Source organism: Tenrec ecaudatus, chromosome 5, assembly GCF_050624435.1.
Source record: "Tenrec ecaudatus isolate mTenEca1 chromosome 5, mTenEca1.hap1, whole genome shotgun sequence".
In the NCBI taxonomy this organism is placed as follows: domain Eukaryota; kingdom Metazoa; phylum Chordata; class Mammalia; order Afrosoricida; family Tenrecidae; genus Tenrec; species Tenrec ecaudatus.
Window position 1 is genome coordinate 49,665,158 of NC_134534.1, and position 20,556 is coordinate 49,685,713.

The 20,556-nt window shown below is 37.1% G+C and overlaps 1 pseudogene; it reads left to right on the plus strand.

Moving 5' to 3' along the window:
* Positions 1-17,481, plus strand: part of LOC142449082 (large ribosomal subunit protein uL2-like) — a 30,916-nt pseudogene extending 13,435 nt beyond the window's left edge.
* The last annotated feature ends 3,075 nt before the right edge of the window (positions 17,482-20,556 follow it).

Consider the following 20,556-nt stretch of genomic DNA (forward strand, 5'->3'; position numbering starts at 1 on the left):
CCATAGAAAGTTTTCTAAGAGAATATAGAAATTATTGAACAATATCATTAATTCATATGCAGGTAAATTATTGCTGAAGCCAATTCACAAATGATTGCAGCAATATATCAACTGGTGCCTGTAAGAAATTCAAGCCTGATTCAGAAGAGGATATTGAATGACTATCATTGCTGAAGTCAGATGGATCTTGGCTGAAAGCAGAGAATACCAGAAATATGTTTACCTATGCTTTGTTGATTATGCAAAGACATTGCACTGTGTGGATCATATCAAACTATGGATAACATTGTGAAGAACAGGGATTCCATAACACGGAATTTATTCATGTGAGAGCTGCATATAAGCCAAGAGGCAGTTGTTGGAACAGAAGGAACAGAACAAAAGGATAGTCCGTGGTTGAAAATCAGAGTCATGTCCCTTCACCATGCTTATTCAACATGCAGGCTGAGCAAATAACCGGGGAAGCTGGACTATTTCAAGGAGAACACAGCACCTGGCTTGGAGCATGGCTCGTTAAGAACCTGCAATATGCAGCTAGCCCAACCTTGCTGGAGAAAGAGGAGGACGGCAAAGGACTAAAGTGTACTCATCACAAGCCAGGATATTTTCAATCGCCAAACATGCATGTGACAGCTGGAGAAAGAATAGGCAGACGGGAGAAGAATGGGTGCGTTTAATTTAGTAGCACGAACTGCCAGAGAACAAATGACTATCTCAGAGGAAGTGCAGTCAGAGAGCTCCTTAGCAAGGGTGGCTAGTCTGTGTCTTAGGGACGTTGCATGTGGATTCAGGAGAGACCAGTCCCTGGAAAGGGACACCAGGCTTGGTAAAGCACAGAGTCCGTGAAAAGGGGGAATACTTTCAATGAGATGGATTGACACAATGGTTGCAACAATTGACTTAAATATTACCAGGTAATGTTTCCTTCCCTTGGGCCTAGGTTCACTATGAGTTGGTGCTAACTACAGTCATCTGACAACAACAAGAACAACAAAAGTATATTCTTTACCACTAGACCAGTAACTGAAATATGGCGGGTGCTCAGAAATATCTGTTGACTAATTTACTGATGTCATGTGTTCAAGAAGAATGTTGCTAGGCAGAGACTAAAACTATTGTCACTTGGGAGATAGAAAAGAATTCACAAATCTCTTTGTCACCCTCCCTCTCATTCTTTCCCCTTAGTTTCTTTCCCTGGCCTCTGTATTTTTACATCACTGTCTCCTCCTGTCTGCTCTTTTTGTTTCCCTTGATTTGGGGGCGGCCACTGCTTTCTTAAAGTTTTCACTCCACGTGCTGCTTGTCTCAGAGGAGCGAACTTGTCTGTGACCTTCATCAGTGGGCTGGGACCTCGGGAAAGTCGCAATGTCCTGTTAAAGGAGCCTTGCCTTGGAAATCAGCACGTGCGGTACCTTTCCAGCTATTTGCTCTTTTTTCTAGAGCATTCTTGTTATCGCGAACATCATTCTCATTCCGCCTTAACTTAGCCGCTTTTCTAACCAGTCTATCAAAGACCTCTTAAAAACAAGACTCCCAGCATTGAGCAATAGTTCTCCAGGGATTAGTTTCTTCTTCTGACAGAACAAATATTCTACTATTATAGCTTCTTTCTTCATTACATTTCTTGGCAAGCTAATTCCATTTTTGATTCATGTGAGCTAAAATTCCTTTTCCACACATGTTGCCATGATATGAGGTAATACATATAAATGGCCTAACAGTATATGGTACTTGGAAAGCATTTTAAAATGTGATCTTTCATACTTATTAATTTAACTTATTACTAATAAAACAAATGATCAATTTCCCTTGGGCATCTTCCCTATCCTTCTACAGCCATAACAAACTCTGCTATTATTTGCACTATATTTCTACATTTTATTCAGAAAGAAAATAAGTATCTATTAAAGGTCTTGCTATAATCCAGAAATACTTTATTTATACTTTTTCCCTAACTGCTAAAATAATGGAAAAAGATCTTCCATGTTTCCTAAAAAAATCATCTCCTGGGTCAAGAAGCCACTAGTATATGAAAATATTCTAACTGATGAGCCTACAAATTTGGAGCTTTTTATTTTCCATTATTACCAACTGGAATCCTGGGTTCTTAAGGGGGAAATGATCCTCTGCTTCCCAGTGAGGTAAATTTATGCAAATAATATGTGTTACATAATGTTGGTTGCTGGCAAATATTATTAGTTGAAATCTTTATAAAAAATTTCCCTGTGTTTGTAAATCTGTTCTGAAGTCAATTTCACCCTTGTCTTGATCACTGTGGGCAGGCATTTAAGATAACTGAGAATGGCAAGGAGAGTTTCTAAAGAGTGTATTGTTCTATACTTTCAGATTTCATAAAAAAGAATTAATGTTCACTTTTATTATTTCTACTTATATATTTTATCACTTGCTTCTAAGCTTCTTCCAACTTTTTAATGCTTTTTCACTCTTATCTATCTTCCACTTAAGAACAGAAGACTGGCAAAGGCTGACCAAATACAACCTGGTTGACCTTTTAATATTAATTCCTAATAGAAGAGAAATTTCTTGCTAAAACAAATAGACAAAAGATATAACTAGAATGAGTATTACTGAGAGAGAATAAATAAAATATCTGAGTAAATATAAGTAAAAATGAATAAAATTATAAGATTGGAGAAAAGGTTAAGATGAGGTATCTGAGAAAATATCATTTTACTATTAAAAATAAAAGTTGGAATAAAACTTAAATATTTAATGTTTTATTCATTAAACATATTTGCCATTCAATATTGTATTATCCCCTGGGCTTCATCTTTCATCCTCTTTTCCCTCACCCTCCTCAGGCTCCCCAGGAAACATCAGAGCGTCAGCAGGCATCATTTGCTATTGATAGCTAATGCTCTGAGCCCCAGCTGCACAACCCTTAAGCCATTGGCTGTTTAGTAAACCAAAAGGTTTGAAGTTCCAACTCACCCCAGGGCTTCATGGGAGAAACACCTGATGGTCGACTCCCATAAGGGTTTCAGAAAAGAAAAACCAATGAGACGGTTGCACCCTTTCACATGGGGATACCATCAACAAAAACTACCCTAACAACACACCCTATACAGCAGGCAATGATTTGGAGCTTACAAAGGACTAGGTGCAAGTCTTCCAGTTATAACTCTATATAAATGACGCCATGGGCACCACAAAAAAGTGTTTAAAACTAAATTTATCTACAAACTTACTCCAGTGTGTGCGAAACATGTGGTGTTCTCTGCCTATTGTGTAGGTCTTCACCTGTTCCACTTAAAAAAAAAATCTATTGCCTTTTCTAAATTCTATTTAAAACAAGTCTTTCTTAAGACAAATTGCTTCCAGGAAGCTTATAGTTGACTAAGCTCATGATGTTTTCTTCCCTGTGTGCATCCACATTATGAGGGACTTATTCAGAGTCTACACAAACCTTTTGCTGAAATTATCTGTGCAGGCTTGTCCACCTGCATCTCTATGACCAGAGACCTATTTTATTGTGTTCACATGTGAACTTTAGACTTTAGTACAGAGTCTACAGTATAAGAGGGTTGGGGAAAATCCATTTTTTGACAAATTTTGAAAGCATACTAAGAAACAGCCCCTGTAGCAGATATCCAGCGTCATCTACTAGTACTACGCCCCATACTTATTGTCAAATGCCATTAGGAAGGCTTGCTAATCAAGTAATTATACCAAAGGGTAAAATGTCATAATAACCATAAGATAAACATGCAGTTAATGATGGCAAATTGCTTTTGGAACAGGAATCATTGTTAAATCAGGTGTTATAGGAAACGTGGTAATAGGCAGATGGATAAAGGGGTAGTGATTTTTAATCCGGAAAAAATAAAGCAGCCTGGGATTGAGCTGAGAATACTTTAGATGTCGATTCCAGAGTAGTCCACCTGGCTATATGGTTGTTTGAATATTTGATGTCTAAAACAAACAAACAAACAAAATCCACTGCCATTGAGTTGATTCTGATTCACAAAAACCCTTAAGGACAGTGTGGAGTTGGTCCATCGGATAGCCAAGACCATAAATCTTTATAGAAGCACGAAGTCTCATCTTTCTGAGCATTTGGACTGCTGACCTTGCAGCTGACAAGCAAATATTTAACCCAAGGCAGCTTAAGGAGTCTGAATAGTTTCTTGCCCCTCCACTTGAGCCTAAGATATTTCAGAAAATCCAACTCTCATAACAAGGTTTCAGCAGCTAGATAATATGGAAATACAAATTTTAAAGTAACAAGAAATATATTGGAAAGGGAAAAATAGCACCGATTGTGTTAAGCAAAGATTGAGAATTCCGGAAAGACTTGTCATAAATCATCAGAAATCTCAAAGAATCGCTAAGGTTATACAGAATACTTTCCCCAAATTTAATTTTTGTTGTTCAAAATGTACACAGCAAGACCTACTCCAATTCATCAGTTAAAATATATACAATTCAGTGACATTAATTACATTTTTCTAGTTGTTCAGTATTTTCACATTGCTTTTACGGGTCATTCCTAACATAAATCATTTATACTGTATTTGATAAAATGCATCATTATTGCCTACTTATTTGGCTGTCTATTTCTATCAAGCTGTCACTTACATAGGAATGGAGTCTAGGTATACATGAATGCAATTTTAACCCAGAACCAGTATGGTTTGGGTATACAGTAGGGTTTTATTAAATCTCAAATGAATTAATATTTAGTGCCATTATGTGAGCAGTATTTCATATCTAGAAGCAATTTGAGTGGATGAATTGAGATTTCTTTTATCTGCAGATCATGTTTCTATCAATTATTATAAGAGTTATATATGTTAAATACATTTAATGCTAGCATGAAACCAAAACCACCTGATTTGGATTTTTGCAAAAATATTTCTAAGTACTTGTTATTTTTAAGTCTTATTCCATTAAGTTGTAATATATAAATGAACAAAATAGAGCTAAACTCCTTGTTTGTGGAGCTTTTAATGAAAGATAATACTTTTATTTTACATGGCTCATCCTTTGATAACTACAATTTCCAGAAGAAATTATATTGCTGAGAATTCCTAATTAATAAGTGAATCTCCATAAGATGGATATTTTCATTTATAATTTGTGCCTCTTTTTTAAAAGATCATTTTATTGGGGCTCTTACAGCTGTTATAACAGTCCATACATCAGTTTTATCAAGCATATTTGTACATATGTTGTCATCATTTTTTCTAAATGTTTACTTTTTATTTTTTACCTAAAAGAATCTGATTCCTACTAAGAAGCTCTAACAATTAGAGTATTTTAAATGGAAATTGTGGACTCATGAATCATAATATGCCCTCATATTAATCATATTTTATGTTATAATTTAACTAGTTAGCAACCTATGATGTAATGTTTCATCTGAAACCAGCATTTTAAAACTTTTTTCAATACAATTTTCAAGTATGACATTCTTAAAAAACTAATTAAGAAACTTGCACGTTGAAGATAAGTTTTATTTTAGTGCTGATGATTGGTGACATATATTACAAAATACCTACACACGTCACATTTTTTATTCTGTCCTGGCTTGGAGTATCACTGCATTAGAAAGTGCGTCAGGTTTGTGATTCTGTTGACCAAATGCCTTCACTGAGAGGATCTTTTGTGGCATTGAGTGTTCTTTAAAGGTGTCCTGTTTAATCACATTTATTGGAAACACAAGGATGAAAATAAGGGAAGATGTTTGTTGTTTTCATTTTGGACAAGTTAAGGATAATCAGAGAGTTACTAGTGAGATCAACCTAGATTTATGCAAAGAAGTAACCTCCAAATATTATGTTTGATAAAGAATTAACCCCTTGCAGAGTTACCTATCCTGAGTTCAAATTGAGGAAACAGGTCCTTTGCTTTAAGATGCCAAAAGTAAGAGGTGCACATTAAGGAGGAGAATGTACTGTTTTACAGTTCCCAAATTCAACTTGGTATCAGAGTTAATGGTAAAGCCAAAAGTTAGACTAGACTCAATAGCAAAGTTGTCTATTGTGAGTTCAAATTAAGGAGAGGCATCCTTCTGTTCAGGATACTAAATATTTCTATTTAATTTGTGTGAAATTAAAAAAAATCAAAGTATGCATTGAAAAGCTGTGAACTCACCTTCTAGTGTTATGTGTGTGGGGTGGGGTTAGGTGGGGGGGTGAGTACGGTAGGGGGCGTGGGGCTTCAACATTCACCATTCAGGGAAGTGGATGATTGGAATGTAGAAGTGTTTGGGCTAACAACCTTTGCTTTAATCCATCAAATTGCTTTTGTTTCAATTTGGTATATTTTCTTGATCAGAAAAATGCTTTCTTCTGCAAAAGGTCCACCAATGTAGAGAAATTTCTTTGTAGTGCAAACATTCTATATGAACACACATCATAATATGATCATGAATTAATATGTAAAATTGGTTTTCTACTTCTAGTCTGTGATAAAAAGCTTCATCTCTAGTAACTATTAGCTCCTATTATTGGATATGTAATAAATAAACTTTGAGACAACATCAGAAATCATAAAATGATGTTTGCCCTTTTGCTGCTCTTGGGTTGACAGCTAGAAATCACTCTCAACATAGCTTGGACAGAAAAGTGACCTCCCTTGCCTCCTTGTAATAAGAAACGAATGGTATTCTCTACCAGCACTTGCTTTTTCTGTCACAGTTTATTTAAATATAGGCATCTGAAGAAAAATAAGCAGCAATACAACTCCATCATTTTGAGGAGTTTTATTTCATACATCTGCCAGTATAGGGAATATTTTACTCAGAATCTGTATAAAATGATCTTTCTCCCTAGCATCTTTTATCTTTAAAATTGATCACTACACATATTCTGAAAGTGTCTAATATTCAGTTCAGTTCTTTGCAAATATTGGGGTGAAATGCTAAAGGAGACTTACGAGGAGGCTGGTAACTGTTTAAAACACCCTCCCAAATCCAACCATTAACATCAGCACCGTGAGGTTATTTTTATTGGAAGACTGATATAACATCTTAGTTTTTAAATTTTAAGAATAAAACAAAAATCAATGTACTATGCTGAACTCAAGCTCATTCACACGAATATGCATAATCAAAATAATTTACATTTTCAGATCTCTAGCTTTTCTGCAGACACCTACACTCGCAATGTCCGCCTTCCCTTGGTTGTTTTGGTTTCTTCTCCTCTGGATGAGCAAACATAAATATAAGGGGGGACCTGGGCGCCTGAAGATGCAGGACACCAGTTTCTGCTCTGGAGGAAAAGCACAGAATATCTGGGTCAAATAATTGACTTCCTAAATTATCTCATCAATAGGGAATTTATATTGAAAGGGAAAATAAAGAAATGCATTTTAACAGTTTATACTTCTTCTTTAGCCACTCAAAGACAAGTGAACTATAATGCTTCCCAGGTTAAACTTCTTTCATGGAAGTTGATATCATTAAAATATTAGAACTGGTATTGATTTTTTAATATTTAGTTTCAATGTGAAATTTGGCATGCACAAGGGACATCTACTCCATATTTCCCCTGTACTTAAAATGTGTGGTTTTCTTTTTTCACATGTACTTGTCTACAATAAGAAATTTTTAATGTGATAAAAAAGCACTATAGAAGCCATTTCATGATTGTGAGTAACTCATATCTGCTGGTTGCATCACTAGGATGGACTGTGTGTGTCTGTGTGAGGAGGGGTGGGGGTGAAAGAAAGGATTATAGACTAGAGGAGGTGACACTTTGATACAAAATTAAATGTCTATCAAATTTTTGCACAAGTGTTTCGCCAGAAGTCCATTATTTTTCCAAAAATAACTGTGTAGTTATTAACAACAAAAACATATTTTTAAGCCAAGATTACATACTTTAATATAGTTTTGAGTGTAAATCTCTATGCTATTTTACATTTTGAACCTTTTAATGCACTCTGGTAAGAGCTGTCATTATTTTTAATTAAAATTATGCTTTGAATCTTGTGGTTTTGTCTGCACATGGTATAAGCATGCACTAATTTTTTCATTATTGTTGGTGTTTATAGTCTCAAATTTCCTGTTAAGTTAGCTACAAAAATACTTTAAGTAATATTTGTGAACCTATGTGTGGTAGTTACATAGTTTCAACTCAACTTGATAAATAGAGTGAAGGGGTGGAGGTTAGCCAATCAACAGGTCACAGCCTCCTGGTGAGCATGTCCTTTTCCTGAGGATTCTGGGAATTTCCTCTTTTTCTCTCTGGAGGAGGACCATACTCACTCTACCTGCTTCACCTTCCTGTTGAGGAACCATGTGGAGACCCTTGCCAGAGTGAGATGCTTTTACTGCCACTGAATCCACAAGACTTTTCACCCACCAGCCTGTGATTTTCCTACTTTTGGCATCATTACATGTACTGTGTGACTCTGAGGAGAAATTTATCAATTAGTAGCTGACATATGGGCTAATATAGGATTTATTGGCTTGATCTGGACTGGGCTGGGATGTTTTCTTAACTTACGATTACTCTTTGATGTAAAGCTCTCTCTTACACATACGTGAGTACATGAGTGTCCCTGGATTTGTTTCTCTAGTCAATCCAGACTAACATACTATGCCAATAACTTTCTTGAACCTGAACAAATAATTAAAAGAAAGGAAGAGGAAAATTTATTTAAAAGTTTTCTATTTAGCTAATAATAAGAGTCTAACTAATAATGCTATAATTTAATGTAAAAATATTTTGCAAAAACAATTTTATTAGTAGTATTCATATACTCTAAGAAATATTGCATTTCAGCAATTTACATCTTGTCCCATAATATTCAATGACTAAAAGTAACAAATAAGCATAATTAAATAGTTTGTCTGAGCTGGTATTGGAGGTTGTAGCATAAATTAAAACAGTCATAATGACATCACTGAATTTCAAATGGTGATAGGAATAACAATTTTAAAAATAGTAATTTTATAATTATAGTGACAATATTTTCAATTTTCTTAAATAAAGTAACTGATTTACAGTTGAATAGTAGATTTATATTTCATGATACCAACTAAAAATGATTAGGTACTACAAACCACCACTTGTCTCTCAGTTTCTTCCACCAGGGTAACTTGTGTGCTGCTGTGAAGCTGGAAGTTATATCCCTGGTATTTCAAATGCCAACAGGCTCACCTAAAATGAGCAGGTTTCAGTGGAGTTTCCAGGCTAGGAACACACAGCAAATAAAAAAAATTGGCTACCCACACTGACAGAAGTAGCCTCTGGAAACCTTATGCATAGCTGTGAAACAATGTCAGGTATTGAAGGCTTAATGAATGGAAGCCAAATGCTGTAGAAGGGTGTACAAGAGAATGGGCCTCTGGGGTCTGAGGGCACATGAAATAAGAGCTGCTTCCTCTGAGTGGAGTCACCCATGGTGACTTGAGATGGGTAAAGCCTGTAGGAGTGCAGTTTTCAGAATCTTCATTTGCTGATGGGGTATGATTCAAGGTAAGAGGACACAGCTGCACAAATCTGCTAGTGATATCAACTCGGAATTTGTGAAATATGAATCTAGAAAAATTGGAAGTCACAAAAAATGAAGTAGAACACATAACAATCGATACCCTAGGCATTAGTGTACTGAAACGGACTGGTATTGGCCATTCTGAATCAGAAAGATCACATGATTGACTGTATTTGTATTTGGAATAACACAATCAAGAGCAGTGGCATTACATTCATGATAAAAAACGACACTCTGTGATAGGATTAGAGCTATCCACCTTCAAGTAAATCTAATTAATACAAATATTATTCAAATTTATGAACCAACCACAAAAACTAGCAAAGAAAAATAATGAAAGAATTTAACAATGTCTTTCGTCAGGAAATGATCAAACATACAATCAAGATGCACTGATAATTATTAAGGATTAGAAACGCAAAACTTTCTAACAAGGAGGAAAGAATTGTAGTTGGAAAATATGGACTTAGTGATAGAAAGGAAGCTGAAGATCACATGGTAGAATTTTTCAAGACCAACGACTCGCTCATAGAAAATATCTTTTTTTTTTTAACAACACCAAAGGCCACTCTACACATCAATTTCTCTGGATGGAATACACAGAAATCCAACCGGTGACATTTATGGGAAGAGAAAATGAAGAAGCTCTATGCCAAAAGCAAAAACCAGTCCAGGGGATAACTGTGGAACAGACAATCGATTGGTCAAATGTAAGTTGAGGTTAAATTAGAAAAAAATGAAAGCAAGCTCATTAGAGTCCAAATACAATTTTGAATTTATCACACCTGAATTTCAACAACATCTCAAGAACCGATTTGAAACATTGAACACTAATGAGAGAAGACCAGACAAGCTGTGGGCAGACATCAAGAACATTATTCATGAATAATGCAAAAAGCCAGTTAAAGAAAACAGGAAATAAATAATCAAAGTGGATATCAGAGTAGACCCTCAAATATGCTATTAATGATAAAGTTGCTATGGCAAATGGAGGAAATGGTGAAGTCAAAGAGCTGAGTAGAACATTTCAAAGGGGTGCATGGGTTTGGATTTATGGCAGGCCAGATCTTATGGGCCAAAAAAAGGAGAAAATTTCAAAGGGTAGCCCGAGATGACAAGGCTAAATATTATAATGGAATGTGCCAAGACCTACAATTGGAAAGCCAAAGAAGAATAACACCCTCTGTAGATCTTAAACTGAAATAACTGACGAAGAAAACTCACTTCTCCAGTGGCAATCTTGAGAGATTCTATGGGAAAGTATTGAAACGAATCACCCAAGAAGCGGGCAGGAATGCAGAGTCACTGTTCCAAGGAACTCTTTGACAGTTCCCCATTTTAGGAGGTAGCAGATGCGCCAAGACTAATGGTTCCAAAGGGAAAAGTTCAATGTACATTGAAAGCATTAGCCACAATCGAGGACCAGGATCTGATAGAGCACCAAATGATATCTGTTAGCTAGCTCATGAAACACTGAAAGCATTTACTCTTCTATGCCAGGGAATTTGGAAGACAACTACTTGGTCAACTGACTGAAAGAGATTCATATTTGTATCCATTCCAAAGAAAGGTGACCCAAAGCAGTGTTGTAATTATAGAACAATATCACCGATATCCCACTGAAGTAAATTTTTCTAAAGAACATCCAACAATGGTTACAGAAGTACATTGACACAGAATTACCCAAGGTTCAGGTAGGATTCAGAAGATTATGTGTAGCAATGTCAGATGAATCTTGGTTAAAAGCAGAGTAAACCAGAAAGAAGTTTACTTGAATTTTATTGCCTATGCAAAGGCCTTTGACTCTGTGGATCAGAGCAAACTATGACTGGCCTTGAGAAGAATGAGAATTCCAGAACACTCCATTCTGCTCAGGTGTGGAACTTGTACGTGCATCAAGAGATAGTTGTAGTGATACTACACAGTTTGAAATCAGGAAAGTTGTGAGTCAGGGTTGTATTCTCTCACTATACTTAATCAATCTGTATGTTGAGCAAATCATCAAAGAAGCAGAATTATGTAAAGAAGAATGTGGCATTGGGACTGCAGGAATGCTCATTAACAAACTCAAATGTTCAGATGACACAACTTTGAAGAAATGGAAGAGGACTTGAAGCTCTTGCTGATGAGGATCAACGATTGCAGCCTTCGGTATGGATCACAACTTAAAGAAGACCAAAATCCTCACAACTGGACTGGTAGGTAACTTCATAATAAAGCGATTGAAGTTGTCAAGGATTCATTGTGCTTGGATCCATCATCAATGTTCCTGAAAGCAACAGTCACGGGATCAAAAGAAGATTGCATTCGGTAAATCTGCTTATAAGACCTTTTTAGAGTATTGAAAACAAGGATGTTACTTTGAGGATTAAGGTACACCTGAACCAGGCCATGGTCTTTTTAATTGCCTCTCATGTGTGTGAACGTTGGCATTAAATAAGGAAGACCTGAGAAGAAGCAACGCGTTTGAATTATGGTGCTGGAGAAGAACATGGAAAGTGCCAGGGAACTGCCAAATGGAGAAACCGGTCTGTCTTGGAAAAACTACAGCCGATTTGCTCCTTAGAGGCAAAGATGGCAAGACTTTGTCTTACATACCTTGGACTTGTTGTGAGGAGTGACCAGTCCCTGGAGAAGGATGTCATGCCCAGTAAAGGAGGGAAGCAGAGAGAAAGAGGAAGAGCCTCATGAGAGGATTGACACAGTGGTTGCAACAACGGACTCAAGCTTAGGAACCATTGTGAGGACGGCTCAGGACTGGGCGCTGTTTCATTTTGTTGTGCACAGGGTCTCTGTTGGTTGGAACCAACTGGATGGCATCTAACAACAACAACAACAGAACTAGGAAAGTTATTTTAAGGAATGACATCATCTAAGGATGTTTTCTATGTAATAATATACACATAGTTTTATTTTTATAATTCAAATATGCCATGCTCTATTGAGAGATAATATTGTTAGGTGCTGTCAAATTTGTTCCTCAAAGCTACTAAAAGCAACAGCGCACAATGCTGGTGGGTCCTGCACCATTTTCAAAATTGTTATGTCTGTGGCCATTGTAGCCATGGCTGAGAGTTTTTCTTTGTATCATTGACTCTGCTATTTTACCAAGCTAGTCTTTCCAGGGAGTGATCCCATCTGATCACAAAGTCAGTGAAAAAGCCTCACCATCCTCACTACTGTGTGTACTTCCAAGATCCATTGATTCCCTCTTTTGAAACTTCATAATATTTTAAATATGTAAGTATATTCTTCCACGTGGAGCTTTCTTAGCTTAAAGAGAAAAACAAATGTTATATGAGATCAAAAAATTAAAATAAAGATTATCATTGTTTGATGATAGTTAAGGATACAACCTCAGGTATCATATATGATGTGAATATCCAAATTGATTTTTAAATCATAGATATTTTAATTTTGCTGTTCAGAAATAGCAGGAATTTCTTTTCCCGATTGTCAAATAGAAGCACAAATTTACCGGGGAAAAGCCTTTAGCGAGACTGACTCTTTTTTCTCCATAGTACATCTCTGCTGCTTTTCAGTGCCGACAAGTTGGTTCCAGCGTCAGGCAGGGACGCTGTATGCAATCAAATAAAGCACTTTTATTTGATAAATAAGAGTCCTGCGTCATCTTTACAATTGTTATGCTTCAGGCCATTGTGGCAGGCACTGTGTCAATCCATAAGATATCATAATTGTCTTTTAAAAGGGAAAGTTTTCATTGACTCTCTACTAACTCTTCTTTGTATTGCTAATTGATTTTTCATTATAATTTTCCCCATGCTGATAATATAATTTATGCTTTTCATAGTTCAGTTGATATGACATGTATTTTTTCTACTTTTTTTTAGCTAAAATTGCATAATCAGACAAGGTCCAATTGACTCATAAAAGTTGCTCTGAGTATGTGGAGGGACTTTGGATTCTTCTAAGCCATTTATATTAGAGCTAAATGACCTGCTAGAGGGTTAGCCCTTTTGCAAAAGATTCCGAGATTTGGTTCGTTTTCACCTGTTATTGCTGACAGGCTGCTTCTTGGTACCAAGCATTGTGATGAACAATGGTGAAACGCAGCTACTGAGTAGAAAAGCAGACATGGGATTCTCAGTAAAGGGCTAAAAATGTTATCATTCTTCAGTGGCTTTACGAACTCATTTTATGTTAACATGCAGAAATAAATAGAATCTCTTCTGAATGACTCTACCAAGGATGTCTGTCTGAGGCAGCAGTCTGAGGGGTGTTCTGTGAAGTACCCCAAGGTTCTAAAGATGATGATAGCACCTTTTCAACAGAAGAATGAGAAAACTGAACCAACTGAATAATCAATAATATCCACACTGAGAAGAATGCAGTATTTATCAACTTTCTTTCCTTAGATGTAATTCTGACTAATATTTTTGCTCAGTTGGCTTTTTATATTTGTTTCACAGGGAGTTGTCTTTCCAAGATAGCTTCGTTGTTGTTGTCAGGTGCCCCCGAGTTGGCTCTGTTGCATGTGATAACTCCACATGCAACCGAAAGAATTCTGCTTAGTCCTGTGACATCCTCACAAGTGCTGCCACATTTAACCCGACTGTGGAAGCCACTGTGTCAATCTGCCTCATTGAGATTTTTGCCTTTTTTCCCCCCTGACTGCTCCACCCTTTATGATGTCAACATGAGTACGTCCATACAAGTATGATGTCAATTTCCAGGGTTTTACTCTCCTGATAACATGCCTAAGTATAGGAGACAAAGTTTTAGCACACTTGCTTCTAATGACCATTCTGACTGTACTTCTTCCAAGACAGAGTTGCTTATTATTCCCGCATGCCACCATACTTGCAGTATTTTTTGCTTATCCCATAATTCAGAACTACCAATAGATAGCAAACTATTGATGATTTTCTCAGCATACAGATTGAATAAGTATAGTGATAGGATGCGATCCTGATTCACAGGTTTCCTTATTTTAAACCATGTAGTATCCTCTTGTTCTTCTTGCACATCTGCCTCTTGATCCAAATACAAGACCTTCATAAACCCAATGAAATGTTCTGGAATTCTCATTTTTTCTCAAGGCTGTTCATAGTTTATTATGATTCAGACAGTTGAAGGCCTTTACTTAGTCAATGAATCATAAGTAAACTTCTTTCTGGTATTATGTGCTTGTAGCCAAGAACCATCAGACATCAGCAATGAGATTTCCTATTCTATTCTATCTTCTGAATCCTGCCTGAACCTCTGGCTGCTTTCTGTTAATGTCTTGCTGCAACTGTTGTGAATAATCTTCAGAAAGCTTTTATTTGCATGTGATACTGATGGTATTGTTCTATAATTTGTGCATTCTGTTGGCTCACCTTCCTTTGGAATAAGTACAAATTCAAATCTCTTCCAGTCAGTTGGAACAGTAGCTGTTATTCCTATCTTCTGGCGTAGATAAGTAAGTGCTTCCAGTGCTTCATCAGCTTGTTGAAACATTTCCATTGGTATTCCATCAATTCCTGGAGCCTCTTTTTGGCTGATGTTTTCCCTGCAGCTAAAACTTCTGTCTTCAGCACCATTGGTTCTGGCTCTTCTTCAATCCCCTGACATTTCATGTAGACTAGTTCTTTTTGGTACAGTAACTGTGTATTCTTGCCATCATTTTTATGCTCCTTGCATCATCTAATATTTTCCCATAGAACCTTTCAATATTACAACTTGAGTCTTGAATTATTTTTTCATTTCTTTCAGTTGAACATGGTGGGCATGTTTTTTCTTTGTTATATTTCAACTCTAGGTCTATGCACATTTCACGATAAGGTTAGACTTTGTCTTCTTTATCTGCCATTTGAAATTTTCTGTTTCCCTCTGTTGCTACTTCATTTCTTCTACTTGCCTTAGCAAATATGAAATGAAGGGCAAGTGCCATTGTCTTTTTTGACACCCACTTTGATCTTTTCTTTCTTTGATCTCTTTTTAATGACTTTTTGCTTTATTAATAATAATGTCCTTCATGTCATCCCTGAACTCATCAGGTTTTCTGTCATTATTGTTTATTTTGTCAAATCTGTTCTATAAAGGTTGAAATTAAGAAATGATATACTCAAGGTTGTATTTTGACTCTGTGGAATTGTTTCAATTTTCATCCGTTTCAACCTGAACTGAGTCTGAGTAATCAGTAGTTTGTTCCATAATCAGACTCTGGCCTTCTTTCAGCTGCTGCTGTTGAGCGTCTCCCCCATCTCTTCCCACAATCTGATTTCTGGGGATTCCCTCTGGAGAAGTCCATGTGTATAGTCCCCTTTTGTGTTGCTGAAAAAGAGGCATTTGATATGAACAAGTTGTTGGTCTTGTAAAAAATCTATAATGTGATCTCCAGCTATGTTTCTTTCACCAAGACCGTGTTTTTCAACTACTGTTCCTTCCTCTTTATTATCAACTTTTGCTTTCTAATCCTCAGTAATTATCAATACATCTGGATTGCGTGTTCCATCAATTTCAGGCAGAAGAGGTCGGTAGAATTCTTCTGAGCTAATTTTGTAGTTAATAAATACATTTGAATAACAATCTGGACCAAATGAACCGCATATTATGATGGCATTTGGGCTTCATATCCTAGGCGCATTCAGAGGTCATTGAACTTCATTAGAATAATTTATGTCCATAAAACTTATGAATATATAGTGGTTGTCTCTGCAGTCTACTGTACTGCATCAACTACTTCTTCATTGTGCCATGAAATAAAGTAGACTTCTTGTGCCTGTTTTGTAAACTCAAGACCAAACTCACTGTCACAGAGTCATGGAGTCATAGTGACCCTAAAGAACAGGGCAGAACTGCACCTGTGAGTTTCTCATTACTGTAGTAGAAAACCGTGTCAGTTTCCCATGGGGCAGCTAGTGGTTTCGAACTGCTGACCTTGCAGTTGGTAGTCCTACTCTTAACCACTCTGCCACCAGGGATTCTGTCCTTTCTATAAGGATTTCAAACCATGTATTAATAGACCTATTAATACATGAGACCATTAACACATGAAATCTGTGGATGTATTAGATTGGTGATGCTTGTATTTGTTGTACATAGAAATACATTTACATCAAATATGACTTATACAGTAATAGAAATAGGTAAGTCAGGTAGAGTTCAAGTAAGTTTTCCCTGTTTCATAGAGGGTGATGAACTGGAAGCAGGATGCTGAAGCAGAGACAGCAGGGGGCACCGATTTGCAAATGCAAAGGTCTGAAGTGGGCCAAATGAATCCACCATTGGCATTCCACTGATGCTTCCTGGGATCAGTAGGTGGAGTAAGTGGAGACCAAGGAAGCCAACGCAAGATTCAGCTCTGATAGAAAGCAAAGGACCGCCTCTTTGGGCCGTGCTTGAAAGCAGACCTGCCACCATTGGCCCTGTCATCGCAGACAGAGGAAAGGCGCTGGTCTGTGTTGCGCGCGCATGGAAGCATCCTAAGGGCGCAGCGCAGCTACATCAAGGGCACAGTGAAGGACATTATCCATGACCCGGGCCAGGTCTTCAGAGACCCCTACTGGATTAAGAAACGGACGGAACTGTTCATCGCAGCCTAAGGCACATACACCGGCAAGAAGGCCCAGCTCAATGTCGGTGTTGTTCTCCGCAGGGCACCATGCCCGAGGGGCACCATCCTGTGCTGTCTGGAGGAGAAGACTGGAGACCGAGCAAGCTAGCTTGAGCCTCTGGGAACGACGCCACTGTCATCTCCCACAACCCCGAGACCAGGAAAACCCGAGTGAAGCTGCCCCGAGCTGTGGTTGGGGTGGTAACAGGTGGGGCCGCATAGACACGCCTATACTGAAGGCTGACAGTGCGCCTATCACAAGTAGAAGGCCAAGAGCAACTGCTCGCCCTGTGTGCCGGGTGTGGCCATGAACCCTGTGGAGCATCCCTTCGGAGGTGGTCCCCACCAGCCCTCAAGCATCCAGAGATGCCCTTGCCAGTCGCAAAGTGGGTATCGTGGCTGCTCGCCGGGCTGGGCGCCTCCAGGGAACCTGGACTGTGCAGGAGAAAGATAACTAGGATCAGGCACTCAATACATTCTTTTCTCCTGTCACCTACCCACCCCACCCCACCCCCCACATACAAAGAAAGCAAAGGACCAAAGAGAATTTGACTCTCTAAAGTGTCTCTCTCTTAAGACACTAAGGCGGTATTATCCGGCTGCCACCCAATTGACGGGTTGGGTTGGACTATCCTAATGGACATAATCCTTAAACATCACAGTGAACAATATTTTTATTTGGTTTTGAATATTTCTCACATCTGTAATCTGTAGTCCTTTCTTTCTAGTTCTCTATATTCTTAAAATAATTGTCTTTTAAAAATATTAATTTGTCTAACTATTTATATTTAATGTTTGTAGTTTTCCTTAATTATTAGGTTTATGATCATCCTTTGGCTGAATCTTAAAATACTTAACTTGAGTGCACTCTGAAAAGTGGCCTAACAAAATTTTCAGAATCACTGCAAAAAACTGTACATTTCTCTTTGTAACACTAAATATGGCATGAGACACCATTATGACTTAACTCAGCACTCTAAAATTCAGCCCAAACTAATTGATTTACTATTTAATGTAGTCATCCTTTAAAACAAACTTAAATGGTAGTTATCTTTTTACTGTTGGATGAATAAGATACTGTTTTATATCAGCACCTTATTGTTGGGTGCCCCAAGTCAGTTTGGACTCATTGAGACAGCTTTGTGCAATGGAATCCAACATTGCCTGATCCAGGGCCACCTCCTTGTGGGTTGAGCCCATTATCATAATGACTGTGTTAATCATTCCCCTTGAAGAGTTCCCTCTCTTTTACTCACGCTTTTCATTTATCCAGCCTGATATCCCTCTTACAGCTGGGCTCGTTGGGTAACACATCCAAAGTAAGTGCATTGAAGTGTCACCATCTTCACTTTTAAGGAACATTCTAGCGCTTCTTCTTTGGGCAATCCATTCAACATTCGATATTCTTTACTAACACCCTCATTCACATGCATTATTTAGTTTTGATATTTCTAATTCATTGCATAGCTTTTACATGAATATGTAGAAATTGAAGCCATGATAGCTTGAGTCAGAGGCAACGCTTTATTACTCAGAGTGAGAGTTTATTAGCAAGAGTGTAATACATTAATAAACCATTATTTAATACTCCAGGAAAGCAAAGTTTTTGACTGAAGTAGATAAGATAAAATTTAGACATTTTCAATCTTATATTTAAGTAAGGCTAAAAAACAAGGCATGATAGAAGAGAATAGATACACTATTTTCTGTGTTTTACTAGAGTTCACACACACACACACACACATTTATTCTTTGGGTGGAAATTTCCCTTTTCTAACCAGTTCTGCTAGCCATCTGTTTTCATAGTCTAATTTAGCCAGCAGAATTGATTAGGAAATGGCAAAGCATGCCAGCAGATATTCTGAGATTTCTGCATATTGTTCTGAGACATAGAAATGCCTCACTGTAGGAGCTATTATTATTGTATGCCATTTCTTCTCGGAAAACATGACCTGGATTTGAACTTTTGATGTCTATGCTAAGCATAAAATAAATATAATAGAGGAAACTTACTTTGCTAAATCATTCAAGCTATAAAGCATTTTTTAGTATCTAATTGTTTAGAGAGGGAAAAGTTTCTCTTTACTTTCTCTCTTAGAACAAAATCTCCAGGCAGCTTGGCTATAGGGACCTGGTGTTTATAATGAAGCCACCTCTAACCATGTGTTGACCAGTAAAGTAAATAGGAGGCAATGAACCACCTCTCTCTAATCCAGTTTTTGAAACTCAGACTTATAACATGATGGAAAATCCCACACTCTACTCAGGTTATCAGAGTTCATCAGCTTGCAGACATGGTTTTATTAAAAATTAGTAGGCCAAATGATGTATTTTGTTATCATATCTAAACATCCTGGCTGCTACTCTGTATCAGATTCCCATCAAAGTACAGCAAACTAAATGATAGATAGCTATGGGGCTCATTTTGTTTCCAACAGAAAAATTCAATTTCTGAGTAATAGCTTCAAGGAAGTTAGTCCTGACAAATATACAAATTAAATATAGAAAATAAGCAATATATGTGGTAATTTAATTTATTACTTTGCAAACTACCTCTGATACAGTGCAAGGAAAGCAAAGTATCTTAATGTTTCTAGGTTTTGAATGCGAGTTCAGCTTATTTGCATTTGATTTCAGTTAAGTAAGGGGAAATCAAGGGGGGAGAGTATCCGAGACTTATGTGGATTAGGATGGTATATGAATACCTTAATATTGACTAGCCTTTGGCTCGTTGTATATATACTTTTGTCTATATTATGTAACTCAAGTTAATTAAATTTTATTGTTCTGGAGGAAAAGCCACTACTATTATTATTTAATTTTTCTTAGAGTAACTATTTTTCCTTTTCAGTTAAGCAGATTTAATAAATATTTGTATTTTTAAAATTAGTTTTAGATTAAGGTATGTACTGACATTTATTTCTACTTCTTTGGGGTTCAAATACTTTTCTTCATTGGTTTAGGAGTCATGCAACAAAACTCTGTGCATCAAAGAAATAAACATGTGTCATCCAAACAGATTCTACTAATGTTATCATTTGTGATTGATTTGGCTCATGGGTGTTCTGGGTGGATCCAATGGGCCAATGAGTCATATCTGAGATTGGATCTAAATATGCAAGCCTCGAGGAAAAAGAAAGTATTCAAAGTGCAAGTACAACACAACATTATGTGAAACATTATATGTTGTCTGTTGAATGAAACATTTCTTGGGGGAAGAAATCTTGTTGGAATGAACTTTGAATTTTTAGTTCCCAGGACAATGTCTGGCATACAGAGAAAATGTTTAAGAGTGAGTAGAGCTAATACTGATTGAGTCAGTGGATGAACCAATCAATATCAAAGATAAAAAAGAATCAAATGTCTCCTTTGTTCCTATTTTTGTATCTTTGTATTGACATTGGGTTGCCTAGAATTTCTTCTGATCCTCCCACATCAGGAATTCATTTGCTTGTTCCCATGTAGTTCTAACAGAGTTCAAGTGCAGCCAATGGAGAAGGTGTGATGCATGTAGGGAAAGACAACCAAAAGAC